Here is a 24,535-nt window from a genome sequence, read left to right on the forward strand (position 1 = left end):
TGACGAATTCCATTAATGTACGTGGAGGGAAGCTGTCCAGCGTACACTTCTCGACCAACTCGGTCCTTTTTTGAAAAGTGACAAATGCGAGCCAGTAGCAGCAGGGGACGGGCTTCGCTTTCAATCTGTTGACATGTGACGAATTCCATTAATGTACGTGGAGGGAAGCTGTCCTGCGTACACTTCTCGACCAACTCGGTCCTTTTTTGAAAAGTGACAAATGCGAGCCAGTCGCAGCAGGGGACGGGCTTCGCTTTCAATCTGTTGACATGTGACGAATTCCATTAATGTACGTGGAGGGAAGCTGTCCTGCGTACACTTCTCGACCAACTCGGTCCTTTTTTGAAAAGTGACAAATGCGAGCCAGTCGCAGCAGGGGACGGGCTTCGCTTTCAATCTGTTCACATGTGACGAATTCCATTAATGTACGTGGAGGGAAGCTGTCAACCGTACATTTCTCGACCAATTCGGTCCTTTTTTGAAAAGTGACAAATGCGAGCCAGTAGCAGCAGGGGACGGGCTTCACTTTCAATCTGTTGACATGTGACGAATTCCATTAATGTACGTGGAGGGAAGCTGTCCTGCGTACACTTCTCGACCAACTCTGTCCTTTTTTGAAAAGTGACAAATGCGAGCCAGTCGCAGCAGGGGACGGGCTTCGCTTTCAATCTGTTCACATGTGATGAATTCCACTAACCGTTGCGGAGGGAAGCTGTCAACCGTACATTTCTCGACCAATTCGGTCCTTTTTTGAAAAGTGACAAATGCGAGCCAGTAGCAGCAGGGGACGGGCTTCGCTTTCAATCTGTTGACATGTGACGAATTCCACTAACCGTTGCGGAGGGAAGCTGTCAACCGTACATTTCTCGACCAATTCGGTCCTTTTTTGAAAAGTGACAAATGCGAGCCAGTAGCAGCAGGGGACGGGCTTCACTTTCAATCTGTTGACATGTGACGAATTCTATTAATGTACGTGGAGGGACGCTGTCCTGCGTACACTTCTCGACCAACTCGGTCCTTTTTTGAAAAGTGACAAATGCGAGCCAGTCGCAGCAGGGGACGGGCTTCGCTTTCAATCTGTTCACATGTGATGAATTCCACTAACCGTTGCGGAGGGAAGCTGTCAACCGTACATTTCTCAACCAACTCGGTCCTTTTTTGAGAAGTGACAAATGCGAGCCAGTAGCAGCAGGGGACGGGCTTCACTTTCAATCTGTTGACATGTGACGAATTCCATTAATGTACGTGGAGGGACGCTGTCCAGCGTACACTTCTCGACCAACTCGGTCCTTTTTTGAAAAGTGACAAATGCGAGCCAGTAGCAGCAGGGGACGGGCTTCGCTTTCAATCTGTTGACATGTGACGAATTCCACTAACCGTTGCGGAGGGAAGCTGTCAACCGTACATTTCTCGACCAATTCGGTCCTTTTTTGAAAAGTGACAAATGCGAGCCAGTAGCAGCAGGGGACGGGCTTCACTTTCAATCTGTTGACATGTGACGAATTCCATTAATGTACGTGGAGGGACGCTGTCCTGCGTACACTTCTCGACCAATTCGGTCCTTTTTTGAAAAGTGACAAATGCGAGCCAGTAGCAGCAGGGGACGGGCTTCGCTTTCAACCTGTTGACATGTGACGAATTCCACTAACCGTTGCGGAGGGAAGCTGTCAACCGTACATTTCTCGACTAATTCGGTCCTTTTTTGAAAAGTGACAAATGCGAGCCAGTAGCAGCAGGGGACGGGCTTCACTTTCAATCTGTTGACATGTGACGAATTCCATTAATGTACGTGGAGGGACGCTGTCCTGCGTACACTTCTCGACCAATTCGGTCCTTTTTTGAAAAGTGACAAATGCGAGCCAGTAGCAGCAGGGGACGGGCTTCACTTTCAATCTGTTGACATGTGACGAATTCCATTAATGTACGTGGAGGGACGCTGTCCTGCGTACACTTCTCGACCAACTCGGTCCTTTTTTGAAAAGTGACAAATGCGAGCCAGTAGCAGCAGGGGACGGGCTTCGCTTTCAATCTGTTCACATGTGACGAATTCCATTAATGTACGTGGAGGGAAGCTGTCCAGCGTACATTTCTCGACCAATTCGGTCCTTTTTTGAAAAGTGACAAATGCGAGCCAGTAGCAGCAGGGGACAGGCTTCGCTTTCAATCTGTTGACATGTGACGAATTCCATTAATGTACGTGGAGGGAAGCTGTCCAGCGTACATTTCTCGACCAATTCGGTCCTTTTTTGAAAAGTGACAAATGCGAGCCAGTAGCAGCAGGGGACGGGCTTCGCTTTCAATCTGCTCACATGTGACGAATTCCATTAATGTACGTGGAGGGAAGCTGTCCAGCGTACATTTCTCGACCAACTCGGTCCTTTTTAGAAAAGTGACAAATGCGAGCCAGTAGCAGCAGGGGACAGGCTTCGCTTTCAATCTGTTGACATGTGACGAATTCCATTAATGTACGTGGAGGGAAGCTGTCCAGCGTACATTTCTCGACCAACTCGGTCCTTTTTTGAAAAGTGACAAATGCGAGCCAGTAGCAGCAGGGGACGGGCTTCGCTTTCAATCTGTTGACATGTGACGAATTCCATTAATGTACGTGGAGGGAAGCTGTCCAGCGTACATTTCTCGACCAATTCGGTCCTTTTTTGAAAAGTGACAAATGCGAGCCAGTAGCAGCAGGGGACGGGCTTCGCTTTCAATCTGTTGACATGTGACGAATTCCATTAATGTACGTGGAGGGAAGCTGTCCAGCGTACACTTTTCGACCAACTCGGTCCTTTTTTGAAAAGTGACAAATGCGAGCCAGACGCAGCAGGGGACGGGCTTCGCTTTCAATCTGTTGACATGTGACGAATTCCATTAATGTACGTGGAGGGAAGCTGTCCAGCGTACACTTCTCGACCAACTCGGTCCTTTTTTGAAAAGTGACAAATGCGAGCCAGTAGCAGCAGGGGACGGGCTTCGCTTTCAATCTGTTGACATGTGACGAATTCCATTAATGTACGTGGAGGGAAGCTGTCCAGCGTACATTTCTCGACCAACTCGGTCCTTTTTTGAAAAGTGACAAATGCGAGCCAGTAGCAGCAGGGGACGGGCTTCGCTTTCAATCTGTTGACATGTGACGAATTCCATTAATGTACGTGGAGGGAAGCTGTCAACCTTACATTTCTCAACCAACTCGGTCCTTTTTTGAGAAGTGACAAATGCGAGCCAGTAGCAGCAAGGGACGGGCTTCGCTTTCAATCTGTTGACATATGACGAATTCCATTAATGTACGTGGAGGGAAGCTGTCCAGCGTACACTTTTCGACCAACTCGGTCCTTTTTTGAAAAGTGACAAATGCGAGCCAGACGCAGCAGGGGACGGGCTTCGCTTTCAATCTGTTGACATGTGACGAATTCCATTAATGTACGTGGAGGGAAGCTGTCCAGCGTACACTTCTCGACCAACTCGGTCCTTTTTTGAAAAGTGACAAATGCGAGCCAGTAGCAGCAGGGGACGGGCTTCGCTTTCAATCTGTTGACATGTGACGAATTCCATTAATGTACGTGGAGGGAAGCTGTCCAGCGTACATTTCTCGACCAATTCGGTCTTTTTTTGAAAAGTGACAAATGCGAGCCAGTAGCAGCAGGGGACGGGCTTCGCTTTCAATCTGTTGACATGTGACGAATTTCATTAATGTACGTGGATAGAAGCTGTCCAGCGTACATTTCTCGACCAATTCGGTCCTGTTTTGAAAAGTGACAAATGCGAGCCAGTAGCAGCAGGGGACGGGCTTCGCTTTCAATCTGTTGACATGTGACGAATTCCATTAATGTACGTGGAGGGAAGCTGTCCAGCGTACACTTCTCGACCAACTCGGTCCTTTTTTGAAAAGTGACAAATACGAGCCAGTAGCAGCAGGGGACGGGCTTCGCTTGCAATCTGTTGACATGTGACGAATTCCATTAATGTACGTGGAGGGAAGCTGTCCAGCGTACATTTCTCGACCAATTCGGTCCTTTTTTGAAAAGTGACAAATGCGAGCCAGTAGCAGCAGGGGACGGGCTTCGCTTTCAATCTGTTGAGATGTGACGAATTCCATTAATGTACGTGGAGGGAAGCTGTCCAGCGTACATTTCTCGACCAATTCGGTCCTTTTTTGAAAAGTGACAAATGCGAGCCAATAGCAGCAGGGGACGGGCTTCGCTTTCAATCTGTTCACATGTGATGAATTCCACTAACCGTTGCGGAGGGAAGCTGTCAACCGTACATTTCTCAACCAACTCGGTCCTTTTTTGAGAAGTGACAAATCCGAGCCAGTAGCAGCAGGGGACGGGCTTCGCTTTCAATCTGTTGATATGTGACGAATTCCATTAATGTACGTGGAGGGAAGCTGTCCAGCGTACACTTCTCGACCAACTCGGTCCTTTTTTGAAAAGTGACAAATGCGAGCCAGTAGCAGCAGAGGACGGGCTTCGCTTTCAATCTGTTGACATGTGACGAATTCCATTAATGTACGTGGAGGGAAGCTGTCCAGCGTACACTTCTCGACCAACTCGGTCCTTTTTTGAAAAGTGACAAATGCGAGCCAGTCGCAGCAGGGGACGGGCTTCGCTTTCAATCTGTTCACATGTGACGAATTCCATTAATGTACGTGGAGGGAAGCTGTCAACCGTACATTTCTCGACCAATTCGGTCCTTTTTTGAAAAGTGACAAATGCGAGCCAGTAGCAGCAGGGGACGGGCTTCACTTTCAATCTGTTGACATGTGACGAATTCCATTAATGTACGTGGAGGGAAGCTGTCCTGCGTACACTTCTCGACCAACTCTGTCCTTTTTTGAAAAGTGACAAATGCGAGCCAGTCGCAGCAGGGGACGGGCTTCGCTTTCAATCTGTTCACATGTGATGAATTCCACTAACCGTTGCGGAGGGAAGCTGTCAACCGTACATTTCTCGACCAATTCGGTCCTTTTTTGAAAAGTGACAAATGCGAGCCAGTAGCAGCAGGGGACGGGCTTCGCTTTCAATCTGTTGACATGTGACGAATTCCATTAATGTACGTGGAGGGACGCTGTCCTGCGTACACTTCTCGACCAACTCGGTCCTTTTTTCAAAAGTGACAAATGCGAGCCAGTAGCAGCAGGGGACGGGCTTCGCTTTCAATCTGTTGACATGTGACGAATTCCATTAAATTACGTGGAGGGAAGCTGTCCTGCGTACACTTCTCGACCAACTCGGTCCGTTTTTGAAAAGTGACAAATGCGAGCCAGTCGCAGCAGGGGACGGGCTTCGCTTTCAATCTGTTCACATGTGATTAATTCCACTAACCGTTGCGGAGGGAAGCTGTCAACCGTACATTTCTCAACCAACTCGGTCCTTTTTGAGAAGTGACAAATGCGAGCCAGTAGCAGCAGGGGACGGGCTTCGCTTTCAATCTGTTGACATGTGACGAATTCCATTAATGTACGTGGAGGGAAGCTGTCCTGCGTACACTTCTCGACCAACTCGGTCCTTTTTTGAAAAGTGACAAATGCGAGCCAGTCGCAGCAGGGGACGGGCTTCGCTTTCAATCTGTTCACATGTGATGAATTCCACTAACCGTTGCGGAGGGAAGCTGTCAACCGTACATTTCTCAACCAACTCGGTCCTTTTTTGAGAAGTAACAAATGCGAGCCAGTAGCAGCAGGGGACGGGCTTCGCTTTCAATCTGTTCACATGTGATGAATTCCACTAACCGTTGCGGAGGGAAGCTGTCAACCGTACATTTCTCGACCAATTCGGTCCTTTTTTGAGAAGTGACAAATGCGAGCCAGTCGCAGCAGGGGACGGGCTTCGCTTTCAATCTGTTCACATGTGATGAATTCCACTAACCGTTGCGGAGGGAAGCTGTCATCCGTACATTTCTCAACCAACTCGGTCCTGTTTTGAAAAGTGACAAATGCGAGCCAGTCGCAGCAGGGGACGGGCTTCGCTTTCAATCTGTTCACATGTGATGAATTCCACTAACCGCTGCGGAGGGAAGCTGTCAACCGTACATTTCTCGACCAATTCGGTCCATTTTTGAGAAGTGACAAATGCGAGCCAGTAGCAGCAGGGGACGGGCTTCGCTTTCAATCTGTTGACATGTGACGAATTCCATTAATGTACGTGGAGGGAAGCTGTCCTGCGTACACTTCTCGACCAACTCGGTCCTTTTTTGAAAAGTGACAAATGCGAGCCAGTCGCAGCAGGGGACGGGCTTCGCTTTCAATCTGTTCACATGTGATGAATTCCACTAACCGTTGCGGAGGGAAGCTGTCAATCGTACATTTCTCAACCAACTCGGTCCTTTTTGAGAAGTGACAAATGCGAGCCAGTAGCAGCAGGGGACGGGCTTCGCTTTCAATCTGTTGACATGTGACGAATTCCATTAATGTACGTGGAGGGAAGCTGTCCAGCGTACACTTCTCGACCAACTCGGTCCTTTTTTGAAAAGTGACAAATGCGAGCCAGTAGCAGCAGGGGACGGGCTTCGCTTTCAATCTGTTGACATGTGACGAATTCCATTAATGTACGTGGAGGGAAGCTGTCCTGCGTACACTTCTCGACCAACTCGGTCCTTTTTTGAAAAGTGACAAATGCGAGCCAGTCGCAGCAGGGGACGGGCTTCGCTTTCAATCTGTTGACATGTGACGAATTCCATTAATGTACGTGGAGGGAAGCTGTCCTGCGTACACTTCTCGACCAACTCGGTCCTTTTTTGAAAAGTGACAAATGCGAGCCAGTCGCAGCAGGGGACGGGCTTCGCTTTCAATCTGTTCACATGTGACGAATTCCATTAATGTACGTGGAGGGAAGCTGTCAACCGTACATTTCTCGACCAATTCGGTCCTTTTTTGAAAAGTGACAAATGCGAGCCAGTAGCAGCAGGGGACGGGCTTCACTTTCAATCTGTTGACATGTGACGAATTCCATTAATGTACGTGGAGGGAAGCTGTCCTGCGTACACTTCTCGACCAACTCTGTCCTTTTTTGAAAAGTGACAAATGCGAGCCAGTCGCAGCAGGGGACGGGCTTCGCTTTCAATCTGTTCACATGTGATGAATTCCACTAACCGTTGCGGAGGGAAGCTGTCAACCGTACATTTCTCGACCAATTCGGTCCTTTTTTGAAAAGTGACAAATGCGAGCCAGTAGCAGCAGGGGACGGGCTTCGCTTTCAATCTGTTGACATGTGACGAATTCCACTAACCGTTGCGGAGGGAAGCTGTCAACCGTACATTTCTCGACCAATTCGGTCCTTTTTTGAAAAGTGACAAATGCGAGCCAGTAGCAGCAGGGGACGGGCTTCACTTTCAATCTGTTGACATGTGACGAATTCTATTAATGTACGTGGAGGGACGCTGTCCTGCGTACACTTCTCGACCAACTCGGTCCTTTTTTGAAAAGTGACAAATGCGAGCCAGTCGCAGCAGGGGACGGGCTTCGCTTTCAATCTGTTCACATGTGATGAATTCCACTAACCGTTGCGGAGGGAAGCTGTCAACCGTACATTTCTCAACCAACTCGGTCCTTTTTTGAGAAGTGACAAATGCGAGCCAGTAGCAGCAGGGGACGGGCTTCACTTTCAATCTGTTGACATGTGACGAATTCCATTAATGTACGTGGAGGGACGCTGTCCTGCGTACACTTCTCGACCAACTCGGTCCTTTTTTGAAAAGTGACAAATGCGAGCCAGTAGCAGCAGGGGACGGGCTTCGCTTTCAATCTGTTGACATGTGACGAATTCCACTAACCGTTGCGGAGGGAAGCTGTCAACCGTACATTTCTCGACCAATTCGGTCCTTTTTTGAAAAGTGACAAATGCGAGCCAGTAGCAGCAGGGGACGGGCTTCACTTTCAATCTGTTGACATGTGACGAATTCCATTAATGTACGTGGAGGGACGCTGTCCTGCGTACACTTCTCGACCAATTCGGTCCTTTTTTGAAAAGTGACAAATGCGAGCCAGTAGCAGCAGGGGACGGGCTTCGCTTTCAATCTGTTGATATGTGACGAATTCCACTAACCGTTGCGGAGGGAAGCTGTCAACCGTACATTTCTCGACCAATTCGGTCCTTTTTTGAAAAGTGACAAATGCGAGCCAGTAGCAGCAGGGGACGGGCTTCACTTTCAATCTGTTGACATGTGACGAATTCCATTAATGTACGTGGAGGGACGCTGTCCTGCGTACACTTCTCGACCAATTCGGTCCTTTTTTGAAAAGTGACAAATGCGAGCCAGTAGCAGCAGGGGACGGGCTTCGCTTTCAATCTGTTCACATGTGACGAATTCCATTAATGTACGTGGAGGGAAGCTGTCCAGCGTACATTTCTCGACCAATTCGGTCCTTTTTTGAAAAGTGACAAATGCGAGCCAGTAGCAGCAGGGGACAGGCTTCGCTTTCAATCTGTTGACATGTGACGAATTCCATTAATGTACGTGGAGGGAAGCTGTCCAGCGTACATTTCTCGACCAATTCGGTCCTTGTTTGAAAAGTGACAAATGCGAGCCAGTAGCAGCAGGGGACGGGCTTCGCTTTCAATCTGCTCACATGTGACGAATTCCATTAATGTACGTGGAGGGAAGCTGTCCAGCGTACATTTCTCGACCAACTCGGTCCTTTTTTGAAAAGTGACAAATGCGAGCCAGTAGCAGCAGGGGACAGGCTTCGCTTTCAATCTGTTGACATGTGACGAATTCCATTAATGTACGTGGAGGGAAGCTGTCCAGCGTACATTTCTCGACCAACTCGGTCCTTTTTTGAAAAGTGACAAATGCGAGCCAGTAGCAGCAGGGGACGGGCTTCGCTTTCAATCTGTTGACATGTGACGAATTCCATTAATGTACGTGGAGGGAAGCTGTCCAGCGTACATTTCTCGACCAATTCGGTCCTTTTTTGAAAAGTGACAAATGCGAGCCAGTAGCAGCAGGGGACGGGCTTCGCTTTCAATCTGTTGACATGTGACGAATTCCATTAATGTACGTGGAGGGAAGCTGTCCAGCGTACACTTTTCGACCAACTCGGTCCTTTTTTGAAAAGTGACAAATGCGAGCCAGACGCAGCAGGGGACGGGCTTCGCTTTCAATCTGTTGACATGTGACGAATTCCATTAATGTACGTGGAGGGAAGCTGTCCAGCGTACACTTCTCGACCAACTCGGTCCTTTTTTGAAAAGTGACAAATGCGAGCCAGTAGCAGCAGGGGACGGGCTTCGCTTTCAATCTGTTGACATGTGACGAATTCCATTAATGTACGTGGAGGGAAGCTGTCCAGCGTACATTTCTCGACCAACTCGGTCCTTTTTTGAAAAGTGACAAATGCGAGCCAGTAGCAGCAGGGGACGGGCTTCGCTTTCAATCTGTTGACATGTGACGAATTCCATTAATGTACGTGGAGGGAAGCTGTCAACCTTACATTTCTCAACCAACTCGGTCCTTTTTTGAGAAGTGACAAATGCGAGCCAGTAGCAGCAAGGGACGGGCTTCGCTTTCAATCTGTTGACATATGACGAATTCCATTAATGTACGTGGAGGGAAGCTGTCCAGCGTACACTTTTCGACCAACTCGGTCCTTTTTTGAAAAGTGACAAATGCGAGCCAGACGCAGCAGGGGACGGGCTTCGCTTTCAATCTGTTGACATGTGACGAATTCCATTAATGTACGTGGAGGGAAGCTGTCCAGCGTACACTTCTCGACCAACTCGGTCTTTTTTTGAAAAGTGACAAATGCGAGCCAGTAGCAGCAGGGGACGGGCTTCGCTTTCAATCTGTTGACATGTGACGAATTCCATTAATGTACGTGGAGGGAAGCTGTCCAGCGTACATTTCTCGACCAATTCGGTCTTTTTTTGAAAAGTGACAAATGCGAGCCAGTAGCAGCAGGGGACGGGCTTCGCTTTCAATCTGTTGACATGTGACGAATTTCGTTAATGTACGTGGATAGAAGCTGTCCAGCGTACATTTCTCGACCAATTCGGTCCTGTTTTGAAAAGTGACAAATGCGAGCCAGTAGCAGCAGGGGACGGGCTTCGCTTTCAATCTGTTGACATGTGACGAATTCCATTAATGTACGTGGAGGGAAGCTGTCCAGCGTACACTTCTCGACCAACTCGGTCCTTTTTTGAAAAGTGACAAATGCGAGCCAGTAGCAGCAGGGGACGGGCTTCGCTTGCAATCTGTTGACATGTGACGAATTCCATTAATGTACGTGGAGGGAAGCTGTCCAGCGTACATTTCTCGACCAATTCGGTCCTTTTTTGAAAAGTGACAAATGCGAGCCAGTAGCAGCAGGGGACGGGCTTCGCTTTCAATCTGTTGAGATGTGACGAATTCCATTAATGTACGTGGAGGGAAGCTGTCCAGCGTACATTTCTCGACCAATTCGGTCCTTTTTTGAAAAGTGACAAATGCGAGCCAGTAGCAGCAGGGGACGGGCTTCGCTTTCAATCTGTTCACATGTGATGAATTCCACTAACCGTTGCGGAGGGAAGCTGTCAACCGTACATTTCTCAACCAACTCGGTCCTTTTTTGAGAAGTGACAAATCCGAGCCAGTAGCAGCAGGGGACGGGCTTCGCTTTCAATCTGTTGATATGTGACGAATTCCATTAAGGTACGTGGAGGGAAGCTGTCCAGCGTACACTTCTCGACCAACTCGGTCCTTTTTTGAAAAGTGACAAATGCGAGCCAGTAGCAGCAGAGGACGGGCTTCGCTTTCAATCTGTTGACATGTGACGAATTCCATTAATGTACGTGGAGGGAAGCTGTCCAGCGTACACTTCTCGACCAACTCGGTCCTTTTTTGAAAAGTGACAAATGCGAGCCAGTCGCAGCAGGGGACGGGCTTCGCTTTCAATCTGTTGACATGTGACGAATTCCATTAATGTACGTGGAGGGAAGCTGTCCTGCGTACACTTCTCGACCAACTCGGTCCTTTTTTGAAAAGTGACAAATGCGAGCCAGTCGCAGCAGGGGACGGGCTTCGCTTTCAATCTGTTCACATGTGACGAATTCCATTAATGTACGTGGAGGGAAGCTGTCAACCGTACATTTCTCGACCAATTCGGTCCTTTTTTGAAAAGTGACAAATGCGAGCCAGTAGCAGCAGGGGACGGGCTTCACTTTCAATCTGTCGACATGTGACGAATTCCATTAATGTACGTGGAGGGAAGCTGTCCTGCGTACACTTCTCGACCAACTCTGTCCTTTTTTGAAAAGTGACAAATGCGAGCCAGTCGCAGCAGGGGACGGGCTTCGCTTTCAATCTGTTCACATGTGATGAATTCCACTAACCGTTGCGGAGGGAAGCTGTCAACCGTACATTTCTCGACCAATTCGGTCCTTTTTTGAAAAGTGACAAATGCGAGCCAGTAGCAGCAGGGGACGGGCTTCGCTTTCAATCTGTTGACATGTGACCAATTCCATTAATGTACGTGGAGGGACGCTGTCCTGCGTACACTTCTCGACCAACTCGGTCCTTTTTTGAAAAGTGACAAATGCGAGCCAGTCGCAGCAGGGGACGGGCTTCGCTTTCAATCTGTTCACATGTGATGAATTCCACTAACCGTTGCGGAGGGAAGCTGTCAACCGTACATTTCTCAACCAACTCGGTCCTTTTTTGAGAAGTGACAAATGCGAGCCAGTAGCAGCAGGGGACGGGCTTCGCTTTAAATCTGTTGACATGTGACGAATTCCATTAATGTACGTGGAGGGAAGCTGTCCAGCGTACACTTCTCGACCAACTCGGTCCTTTTTTGAAAAGTGACAAATGCGAGCCAGCAGCAGCAGGGGACGGGCTTCGCTTTCAATCTGTTGACATGTGACGAATTCCATTAATGTACGTGGAGGGAAGCTGTCCAGCGTACACTTCTCGACCAACTCGGTCCTTTTTTGAAAAGTGACATATGCGAGGCAGTAGCAGCAGGGGACGGGCTTCGCTTTCAATCTGTTGACATGTGACGAATTCCATTAATGTACGTGGAGGGAAGCTGTCCAGCGTACATTTCTCGACCAATTCGGTCCTTTCTGAAAAGTGACAAATGCGAGCCAGTAGCAGCAGGGGACGGGCTTCGCTTTCAATCTGTTGACATGTGACGAATTCCATTAATGTACGTGGAGGGAAGCTGTCCAGCGTACATTTCTCGACCAATTCGGTCCTTTTTTGAAAAGTGACAAATGCGAGCCAGTAGCAGCAGGGGACGGGCTTCGCTTTCAATCTGTTCACATGTGATGAATTCCACTAACCGTTGCGGAGGGAAGCTGTCAACCGTACATTTCTCAACCAACTCGGTCCTTTTTTGAGAAGTGACAAATCCGAGCCAGTAGCAGCAGGGGACGGGCTTCGCTTTCAATCTGTTGATATGTGACGAATTCCATTAATGTACGTGGAGGGAAGCTGTCCAGCGTACACTTCTCGACCAACTCGGTCCTTTTTTGAAAAGTGACAAATGCGAGCCAGTAGCAGCAGAGGACGGGCTTCGCTTTCAATCTGTTGACATGTGACGAATTCCATTAATGTACGTGGAGGGAAGCTGTCCAGCGTACACTTCTCGACCAACTCGGTCCTTTTTTGAAAAGTGACAAATGCGAGCCAGTCGCAGCAGGGGACGGGCTTCGCTTTCAATCTGTTGACATGTGACGAATTCCATTAATGTACGTGGAGGGAAGCTGTCCTGCGTACACTTCTCGACCAACTCGGTCCTTTTTTGAAAAGTGACAAATGCGAGCCAGTCGCAGCAGGGGACGGGCTTCGCTTTCAATCTGTTCACATGTGACGAATTCCATTAATGTACGTGGAGGGAAGCTGTCAACCGTACATTTCTCGACCAATTCGGTCCTTTTTTGAAAAGTGACAAATGCGAGCCAGTAGCAGCAGGGGACGGGCTTCACTTTCAATCTGTCGACATGTGACGAATTCCATTAATGTACGTGGAGGGAAGCTGTCCTGCGTACACTTCTCGACCAACTCTGTCCTTTTTTGAAAAGTGACAAATGCGAGCCAGTCGCAGCAGGGGACGGGCTTCGCTTTCAATCTGTTCACATGTGATGAATTCCACTAACCGTTGCGGAGGGAAGCTGTCAACCGTACATTTCTCGACCAATTCGGTCCTTTTTTGAAAAGTGACAAATGCGAGCCAGTAGCAGCAGGGGACGGGCTTCGCTTTCAATCTGTTGACATGTGACCAATTCCATTAATGTACGTGGAGGGACGCTGTCCTGCGTACACTTCTCGACCAACTCGGTCCTTTTTTGAAAAGTGACAAATGCGAGCCAGTCGCAGCAGGGGACGGGCTTCGCTTTCAATCTGTTCACATGTGATGAATTCCACTAACCGTTGCGGAGGGAAGCTGTCAACCGTACATTTCTCAACCAACTCGGTCCTTTTTTGAGAAGTGACAAATGCGAGCCAGTAGCAGCAGGGGACGGGCTTCGCTTTAAATCTGTTGACATGTGACGAATTCCATTAATGTACGTGGAGGGAAGCTGTCCAGCGTACACTTCTCGACCAACTCGGTCCTTTTTTGAAAAGTGACAAATGCGAGCCAGCAGCAGCAGGGGACGGGCTTCGCTTTCAATCTGTTGACATGTGACGAATTCCATTAATGTACGTGGAGGGAAGCTGTCCAGCGTACACTTCTCGACCAACTCGGTCCTTTTTTGAAAAGTGACATATGCGAGGCAGTAGCAGCAGGGGACGGGCTTCGCTTTCAATCTGTTGACATGTGACGAATTCCATTAATGTACGTGGAGGGAAGCTGTCCAGCGTACATTTCTCGACCAATTCGGTCCTTTCTGAAAAGTGACAAATGCGAGCCAGTAGCAGCAGGGGACGGGCTTCGCTTTCAATCTGTTGACATGTGACGAATTCCATTAATGTACGTGGAGGGAAGCTGTCCAGCGTACATTTCTCGACCAATTCGGTCCTTTTTTGAAAAGTGACAAATGCGAGCCAGTAGCAGCAGGGGACGGGCTTCGCTTTCAATCTGTTCACATGTGACGAATTCCATTAATGCACGTGGAGGGAAGCTGTCCAGCGTACATTTCTCGACCAATTCGGTCCTTTTTTGAAAAGTGACAAATGCGAGCCAGTAGCAGCAGGGGACAGGCTTCGCTTTCAATCTGTTGACATGTGACGAATTCCATTAATGTACGTGGAGGGAAGCTGTCCAGCGTACATTTCTCGACCAATTCGGTCCTTTTTTGAAAAGTGACAAATGCGAGCCAGTAGCAGCAGGGGACGGGCTTCGCTTTCAATCTGTTGACATGTGACGAATTCCATTAATGTACGTGGAGGGAAGCTGTCCAGCGTACACTTCTCGACCAACTCGGTCCTTTTTTGAAAAGTGACAAATGCGAGCCAGTAGCAGCAGGGGACGGGCTTCGCTTTCAATCTGTTGACATGTGACGAATTCCATTAATGTACGTGGAGGGAAGCTGTCCAGCGTACATTTCTCGACCAACTCGGTCCTTTTTTGAAAAGTGACAAATGCGAGCCAGTAGCAGCAGGGGACGGGCTTCGCTTTCAATCTGTTGACATGTGACGAATTCCATTAATGTACGTGGAGGGAAGCTGTCAACCTTACATTTCTCAACCAACTCGGTCCTTTTTTGAGAAGTGACAAATGCGAGCCAGTAGCAGCAAGGGACGGGCTTCGCTTTCAATCTGTTGACATATGACGAATTCCATTAATGTACGTGGAGGGAAGCTGTCCAGCGTACACTTTTCGACCAACTCGGTCCTTTTTTGAAAAGTGACAAATGCGAGCCAGACGCAGCAGGGGACGGGCTTCGCTTTCAATCTGTTGACATGTGACGAATTCCATTAATGTACGTGGAGGGAAGCTGTCCAGCGTACACTTCTCGACCAACTCGGTCTTTTTTTGAAAAGTGACAAATGCGAGCCAGTAGCAGCAGGGGACGGGCTTCGCTTTCAATCTGTTGACATGTGACGAATTCCATTAATGTACGTGGAGGGAAGCTGTCCAGCGTACATTTCTCGACCAATTCGGTCTTTTTTTGAAAAGTGACAAATGCGAGCCAGTAGCAGCAGGGGACGGGCTTCGCTTTCAATCTGTTGACATGTGACGAATTTCATTAATGTACGTGGATAGAAGCTGTCCAGCGTACATTTCTCGACCAATTCGGTCCTGTTTTGAAAAGTGACAAATGCGAGCCAGTAGCAGCAGGGGACGGGCTTCGCTTTCAATCTGTTGACATGTGACGAATTCCATTAATGTACGTGGAGGGAAGCTGTCCAGCGTACACTTCTCGACCAACTCGGTCCTTTTTTGAAAAGTGACAAATGCGAGCCAGTAGCAGCAGGGGACGGGCTTCGCTTGCAATCTGTTGACATGTGACGAATTCCATTAATGTACGTGGAGGGAAGCTGTCCAGCGTACATTTCTCGACCAATTCGGTCCTTTTTTGAAAAGTGACAAATGCGAGCCAGTAGCAGCAGGGGACGGGCTTCGCTTTCAATCTGTTGAGATGTGACGAATTCCATTAATGTACGTGGAGGGAAGCTGTCCAGCGTACATTTCTCGACCAATTCGGTCCTTTTTTGAAAAGTGACAAATGCGAGCCAGTAGCAGCAGGGGACGGGCTTCGCTTTCAATCTGTTCACATGTGATGACTTCCACTAACCGTTGCGGAGGGAAGCTGTCAACCGTACATTTCTCAACCAACTCGGTCCTTTTTTGAGAAGTGACAAATCCGAGCCAGTAGCAGCAGGGGACGGGCTTCGCTTTCAATCTGTTGATATGTGACGAATTCCATTAATGTACGTGGAGGGAAGCTGTCCAGCGTACACTTCTCGACCAACTCGGTCCTTTTTTGAAAAGTGACAAATGCGAGCCAGTAGCAGCAGAGGACGGGCTTCGCTTTCAATCTGTTGACATGTGACGAATTCCATTAATGTACGTGGAGAGAAGCTGTCCAGCGTACACTTCTCGACCAACTCGGTCCTTTTTTGAAAAGTGACAAATGCGAGCCAGTCGCAGCAGGGGACGGGCTTCGCTTTCAATCTGTTGACATGTGACGAATTCCATTAATGTACGTGGAGGGAAGCTGTCCTGCGTACACTTCTCGACCAACTCGGTCCTTTTTTGAAAAGTGACAAATGCGAGCCAGTCGCAGCAGGGGACGGGCTTCGCTTTCAATCTGTTCACATGTGACGAATTCCATTAATGTACGTGGAGGGAAGCTGTCAACCGTACATTTCTCGACCAATTCGGTCCTTTTTTGAAAAGTGACAAATGCGAGCCAGTAGCAGCAGGGGACGGGCTTCACTTTCAATCTGTTGACATGTGACGAATTCCATTAATGTACGTGGAGGGAAGCTGTCCTGCGTACACTTCTCGACCAACTCTGTCCTTTTTTGAAAAGTGACAAATGCGAGCCAGTCGCAGCAGGGGACGGGCTTCGCTTTCAATCTGTTCACATGTGATGAATTCCACTAACCGTTGCGGAGGGAAGCTGTCAACCGTACATTTCTCGACCAATTCGGTCCTTTTTTGAAAAGTGACAAATGCGAGCCAGTAGCAGCAGGGGACGGGCTTCGCTTTCAATCTGTTGACATGTGACGAATTCCATTAATGTACGTGGAGGGACGCTGTCCTGCGTACACTTCTCGACCAACTCGGTCCTTTTTTGAAAAGTGACAAATGCGAGCCAGTCGCAGCAGGGGACGGGCTTCACTTTCAATCTGTTGACATGTGACGAATTCTATTAATGTACGTGGAGGGACGCTGTCCTGCGTACACTTCTCGACCAACTCGGTCCTTTTTTGAAAAGTGACAAATGCGAGCCAGTCGCAGCAGGGGACGGGCTTCGCTTTCAATCTGTTCACATGTGATGAATTCCACTAACCGTTGCGGAGGGAAGCTGTCAACCGTACATTTCTCAACCAACTCGGTCCTTTTTTGAGAAGTGACAAATGCGAGCCAGTAGCAGCAGGGGACGGGCTTCACTTTCAATCTGTTGACATGTGACGAATTCCATTAATGTACGTGGAGGGACGCTGTCCTGCGTACACTTCTCGACCAACTCGGTCCTTTTTTGAAAAGTGACAAATGCGAGCCAGTAGCAGCAGGGGACGGGCTTCGCTTTCAATCTGTTGACATGTGACGAATTCCACTAACCGTTGCGGAGGGAAGCTGTCAACCGTACATTTCTCGACCAATTCGGTCCTTTTTTGAAAAGTGACAAATGCGAGCCAGTAGCAGCAGGGGACGGGCTTCACTTTCAATCTGTTGACATGTGACGAATTCCATTAATGTACGTGGAGGGACGCTGTCCTGCGTACACTTCTCGACCAATTCGGTCCTTTTTTGAAAAGTGACAAATGCGAGCCAGTAGCAGCAGGGGACGGGCTTCGCTTTCAATCTGTTGATATGTGACGAATTCCACTAACCGTTGCGGAGGGAAGCTGTCAACCGTACATTTCTCGACCAATTCGGTCCTTTTTTGAAAAGTGACAAATGCGAGCCAGTAGCAGCTGGGGACGGGCTTCACTTTCAATCTGTTGACATGTGACGAATTCCATTAATGTACGTGGAGGGACGCTGTCCTGCGTACACTTCTCGACCAATTCGGTCCTTTTTTGAAAAGTGACAAATGCGAGCCAGTAGCAGCAGGGGACGGGCTTCACTTTCAATCTGTTGACATGTGACGAATTCCATTAATGTACGTGGAGGGACGCTGTCCTGCGTACACTTCTCGACCAACTCGGTCCTTTTTTGAAAAGTGACAAATGCGAGCCAGTAGCAGCAGGGGACGGGCTTCGCTTTCAATCTGTTCACATGTGACGAATTCCATTAATGTACGTGGAGGGAAGCTGTCCAGCGTACATTTCTCGACCAATTCGGTCCTTTTTTGAAAAGTGACAAATGCGAGCCAGTAGCAGCAGGGGACAGGCTTCGCTTTCAATCTGTTGACATGTGACGAATTCCATTAATGTACGTGGAGGGAAGCTGTCCAGCGTACATTTCTCGACCAATTCGGTCCTTGTTTGAAAAGTGACAAATGCGAGCCAGTAGCAGCAGGGGACGGGCTTCGCTTTCAATCTGCTCACATGTGACGAATTCCATTAATGTACGTGGAGGGAAGCTGTCCAGCGTACATTTCTCGACCAACTCGGTCCTTTTTTGAAAAGTGACAAATGCGAGCCAGTAGCAGCAGGGGACAGGCTTCGCTTTCAATCTGTTGACATGTGACGAATTCCATTAATGTACGTGGAGGGAAGCTGTCCAGCGTACATTTCTCGACCAACTCGGTCCTTTTTTGAAAAGTGACAAATGCGAGCCAGTAGCAGCAGGGGACGGGCTTCGCTTTCAATCTGTTGACATGTGACGAATTCCATTAATGTACGTGGAGGGAAGCTGTCCAGCGTACATTTCTCGACCAATTCGGTCCTTTTTTGAAAAGTGACAAATGCGAGCCAGTAGCAGCAGGGGACGGGCTTCGCTTTCAATCTGTTGACATGTGACGAATTCCATTAATGTACGTGGAGGGAAGCTGTCCAGCGTACACTTTTCGACCAACTCGGTCCTTTTTTGAAAAGTGACAAATGCGAGCCAGACGCAGCAGGGGACGGGCTTCGCTTTCAATCTGTTGACATGTGACGAATTCCATTAATGTACGTGGAGGGAAGCTGTCCAGCGTACACTTCTCGACCAACTCGGTCCTTTTTTGAAAAGTGACAAATGCGAGCCAGTAGCAGCAGGGGACGGGCTTCGCTTTCAATCTGTTGACATGTGACGAATTCCATTAATGTACGTGGAGGGAAGCTGTCCAGCGTACATTTCTCGACCAACTCGGTCCTTTTTTGAAAAGTGACAAATGCGAGCCAGTAGCAGCAGGGGACGGGCTTCGCTTTCAATCTGTTGACATGTGACGAATTCCATTAATGTACGTGGAGGGAAGCTGTCAACCTTACATTTCTCAACCAACTCGGTCCTTTTTTGAGAAGTGACAAATGCGAGCCAGTAGCAGCAAGGGACGGGCTTCGCTTTCAATCTGTTGACATATGACGAATTCCATTAATGTACGTGGAGGGAAGCTGTCCAGCGTACACTTTTCGACCAACTCGGTCCTTTTTTGAAAAGTGACAAATGCGAGCCAGACGCAGCAGGGGACGGGCTTCGCTTTCAATCTGTTGACATGTGACGAATTCCATTAATGTACGTGGAGGGAAGCTGTCCAGCGTACACTTCTCGACCAACTCGGTCTTTTTTTGAAAAGTGACAAATGCGAGCCAGTAGCAGCAGGGGACGGGCTTCGCTTTCAATCTGTTGACATGTGACGAATTCCATTAATGTACGTGGAGGGAAGCTGTCCAGCGTACATTTCTCGACCAATTCGGTCTTTTTTTGAAAAGTGACAAATGCGAGCCAGTAGCAGCAGGGGACGGGCTTCGCTTTCAATCTGTTGACATGTGACGAATTTCATTAATGTACGTGGATAGAAGCTGTCCAGCGTACATTTCTCGACCAATTCGGTCCTGTTTTGAAAAGTGACAAATGCGAGCCAGTAGCAGCAGGGGACGGGCTTCGCTTTCAATCTGTTGACATGTGACGAATTCCATTAATGTACGTGGAGGGAAGCTGTCCAGCGTACACTTCTCGACCAACTCGGTCCTTTTTTGAAAAGTGACAAATGCGAGCCAGTAGCAGCAGGGGACGGGCTTCGCTTGCAATCTGTTGACATGTGACGAATTCCATTAATGTACGTGGAGGGAAGCTGTCCAGCGTACATTTCTCGACCAATTCGGTCCTTTTTTGAAAAGTGACAAATGCGAGCCAGTAGCAGCAGGGGACGGGCTTCGCTTTCAATCTGTTGAGATGTGACGAATTCCATTAATGTACGTGGAGGGAAGCTGTCCAGCGTACATTTCTCGACCAATTCGGTCCTTTTTTGAAAAGTGACAAATGCGAGCCAGTAGCAGCAGGGGACGGGCTTCGCTTTCAATCTGTTCACATGTGATGAATTCCACTAACCGTTGCGGAGGGAAGCTGTCAACCGTACATTTCTCAACCAACTCGGTCCTTTTTTGAGAAGTGACAAATGCGAGCCAGTAGCAGCAGGGGACGGGCTTCGCTTTCAATCTGTTGACATGTGACGAATTCCATTAATGTACGTGGAGGGAAGCTGTCCAGCGTACATTTCTCGACCAATTCGGTCTTTTTTTGAAAAGTGACAAATGCGAGCCAGTAGCAGCAGGGGACGGGCTTCGCTTTCAATCTGTTGACATGTGACGAATTTCATTAATGTACGTGGATAGAAGCTGTCCAGCGTACATTTCTCGACCAATTCGGTCCTGTTTTGAAAAGTGACAAATGCGAGCCAGTAGCAGCAGGGGACGGGCTTCGCTTTCAATCTGTTGACATGTGACGAATTCCATTAATGTACGTGGAGGGAAGCTGTCCAGCGTACACTTCTCGACCAACTCGGTCCTTTTTTGAAAAGTGACAAATGCGAGCCAGTAGCAGCAGGGGACGGGCTTCGCTTGCAATCTGTTGACATGTGACGAATTCCATTAATGTACGTGGAGGGAAGCTGTCCAGCGTACATTTCTCGACCAATTCGGTCCTTTTTTGAAAAGTGACAAATGCGAGCCAGTAGCAGCAGGGGACGGGCTTCGCTTTCAATCTGTTGAGATGTGACGAATTCCATTAATGTACGTGGAGGGAAGCTGTCCAGCGTACATTTCTCGACCAATTCGGTCCTTTTTTGAAAAGTGACAAATGCGAGCCAGTAGCAGCAGGGGACGGGCTTCGCTTTCAATCTGTTCACATGTGATGACTTCCACTAACCGTTGCGGAGGGAAGCTGTCAACCGTACATTTCTCAACCAACTCGGTCCTTTTTTGAGAAGTGACAAATCCGAGCCAGTAGCAGCAGGGGACGGGCTTCGCTTTCAATCTGTTGATATGTGACGAATTCCATTAATGTACGTGGAGGGAAGCTGTCCAGCGTACACTTCTCGACCAACTCGGTCCTTTTTTGAAAAGTGACAAATGCGAGCCAGTAGCAGCAGAGGACGGGCTTCGCTTTCAATCTGTTGACATGTGACGAATTCCATTAATGTACGTGGAGAGAAGCTGTCCAGCGTACACTTCTCGACCAACTCGGTCCTTTTTTGAAAAGTGACAAATGCGAGCCAGTCGCAGCAGGGGACGGGCTTCGCTTTCAATCTGTTGACATGTGACGAATTCCATTAATGTACGTGGAGGGAAGCTGTCCTGCGTACACTTCTCGACCAACTCGGTCCTTTTTTGAAAAGTGACAAATGCGAGCCAGTCGCAGCAGGGGACGGGCTTCGCTTTCAATCTGTTCACATGTGACGAATTCCATTAATGTACGTGGAGGGAAGCTGTCAACCGTACATTTCTCGACCAATTCGGTCCTTTTTTGAAAAGTGACAAATGCGAGCCAGTAGCAGCAGGGGACGGGCTTCACTTTCAATCTGTTGACATGTGACGAATTCCATTAATGTACGTGGAGGGAAGCTGTCCTGCGTACACTTCTCGACCAACTCTGTCCTTTTTTGAAAAGTGACAAATGCGAGCCAGTCGCAGCAGGGGACGGGCTTCGCTTTCAATCTGTTCACATGTGATGAATTCCACTAACCGTTGCGGAGGGAAGCTGTCAACCGTACATTTCTCGACCAATTCGGTCCTTTTTTGAAAAGTGACAAATGCGAGCCAGTAGCAGCAGGGGACGGGCTTCGCTTTCAATCTGTTGACATGTGACGAATTCCATTAATGTACGTGGAGGGACGCTGTCCTGCGTACACTTCTCGACCAACTCGGTCCTTTTTTGAAAAGTGACAAATGCGAGCCAGTCGCAGCAGGGGACGGGCTTCACTTTCAATCTGTTGACATGTGACGAATTCTATTAATGTACGTGGAGGGACGCTGTCCTGCGTACACTTCTCGACCAACTCGGTCCTTTTTTGAAAAGTGACAAATGCGAGCCAGTCGCAGCAGGGGACGGGCTTCGCTTTCAATCTGTTCACATGTGATGAATTCCATTAATGTACGTGGAGGGAAGCTGTCCAGCGTACACTTCTCGACCAACTCGGTCCTTTTTTGAAAAGTGACAAATGCGAGCCAGCAGCAGCAGGGGACGGGCTTCGCTTTCAATCTGTTGACATGTGACGAATTCCATTAATGTACGTGGAGGGAAGCTGTCCAGCGTACACTTCTCGACCAACTCGGTCCTTTTTTGAAAAGTGACATATGCGAGGCAGTAGCAGCAGGGGACGGGCTTCGCTTTCAATCTGTTGACATGTGACGAATTCCATTAATGTACGTGGAGGGAAGCTGTCCAGCGTACATTTCTCGACCAATTCGGTCCTTTTTGAAAAGTGACAAATGCGAGCCAGTAGCAGCAGGGGACGGGCTTCGCTTTCAATCTGTTGACATGTGACGAATTCCATTAATGTACGTGGAGGGAAGCTGTCCAGCGTACATTTCTCGACCAATTCGGTCCTTTTTTGAAAAGTGACAAATGCGAGCCAGTAGCAGCAGGGGACGGGCTTCGCTTTCAATCTGTTCACATGTGATGAATTCCATTAATGCACGTGGAGGGAAGCTGTCCAGCGTACATTTCTCGACCAATTCGGTCCTTTTTTGAAAAGTGACAAATGCGAGCCAGTAGCAGCAGGGGACAGGCTTCGCTTTCAATCTGTTGACATGTGACGAATTCCATTAATGTACGTGGAGGGAAGCTGTCCAGCGTACATTTCTCGACCAATTCGGTCCTTTTTTGAAAAGTGACAAATGCGAGCCAGTAGCAGCAGGGGACGGGCTTCGCTTTCAATCTGTTCACATGTGACGAATTCCATTAATGTACGTGGAGGGAAGCTGTCCAGCGTACATTTCTCGACCAACTCGGTCCTTTTTTGAAAAGTGACAAATGCGAGCCAGTAGCAGCAGGGGACAGGCTTCGCTTTCAATCTGTTGACATGTGACGAATTCCATTAATGTACGTGGAGGGAAGCTGTCCAGCGTACATTTCTCGACCAACTCGGTCCTTTTTTGAAAAGTGACAAATGCGAGCCAGTAGCAGCAGGGGACGGGCTTCGCTTTCAATCTGTTGACATGTGACGAATTCCATTAATGTACGTGGAGGGAAGCTGTCCAGCGTACATTTCTCGACCAATTCGGTCCTTTTTTGAAAAGTGACAAATGCGAGCCAGTAGCAGCAGGGGACGGGCTTCGCTTTCAATCTGTTGACATGTGACGAATTCCATTAATGTACGTGGAGGGAAGCTGTCCAGCGTACATTTCTCGACCAACTCGGTCCTTTTTTGAAAAGTGACAAATGCGAGCCAGTAGCAGCAGGGGACGGGCTTCGCTTTCAATCTGTTGACATGTGACGAATTCCATTAATGTACGTGGAGGGAAGCTGTCAACCTTACATTTCTCAACCAACTCGGTCCTTTTTTGAGAAGTGACAAATGCGAGCCAGTAGCAGCAAGGGACGGGCTTCGCTTTCAATCTGTTGACATATGACGAATTCCATTAATGTACGTGGAGGGAAGCTGTCCAGCGTACACTTTTCGACCAACTCGGTCCTTTTTTGAAAAGTGACAAATGCGAGCCAGACGCAGCAGGGGACGGGCTTCGCTTTCAATCTGTTGACATGTGACGAATTCCATTAATGTACGTGGAGGGAAGCTGTCCAGCGTACACTTCTCGACCAACTCGGTCCTTTTTTGAAAAGTGACAAATGCGAGCCAGTAGCAGCAGGGGACGGGCTTCGCTTTCAATCTGTTGACATGTGACGAATTCCATTAATGTACGTGGAGGGAAGCTGTCCAGCGTACATTTCTCGACCAATTCGGTCTTTTTTTGAAAAGTGACAAATGCGAGCCAGTAGCAGCAGGGGACGGGCTTCGCTTTCAATCTGTTGACATGTGACGAATTCCATTAATGTACGTGGAGGGAAGCTGTCCAGCGTACATTTCTCGACCAATTCGGTCCTGTTTTGAAAAGTGACAAATGCGAGCCAGTAGCAGCAGGGGACGGGCTTCGCTTTCAATCTGTTGACATGTGACGAATTCCATTAATGTACGTGGAGGGAAGCTGTCCAGCGTACACTTCTCGACCAACTCGGTCCTTTTTTGAAAAGTGACAAATGCGAGCCAGTAGCAGGAGGGGACGGGCTTCGCTTTCAATCTGTTGACATGTGACGAATTCCATTAATGTACGTGGAGGGAAGCTGTCCAGCGTACACTTCTCGACCAACTCGGTCCTTTTTTGAAAAGTGACAAATGCGAGCCACTAGCAGCAGAGGACGGGCTTCGCTTTCAATCTGTTGACATGTGACGAATTCCATTAATGTACGTGGAGGGAAGCTGTCCAGCGTACACTTCTCGACCAACTCGGTAATTTTTTGAAAAGTGACAAATGCGAGCCAGTAGCAGCAGAGGACGGGCTTCGCTTTCAATCTGTTGACATGTGACGAATTCCATTAATGTACGTGGAGGGAAGCTGTCCAGCGTACACTTCTCGACCAACT

Source organism: Amblyomma mixtum, chromosome 10, assembly GCF_055824585.1.
Source record: "Amblyomma mixtum isolate Tamu chromosome 10, ASM5582458v1, whole genome shotgun sequence".
Classification (NCBI taxonomy): Eukaryota; Metazoa; Arthropoda; class Arachnida; order Ixodida; family Ixodidae; genus Amblyomma; species Amblyomma mixtum.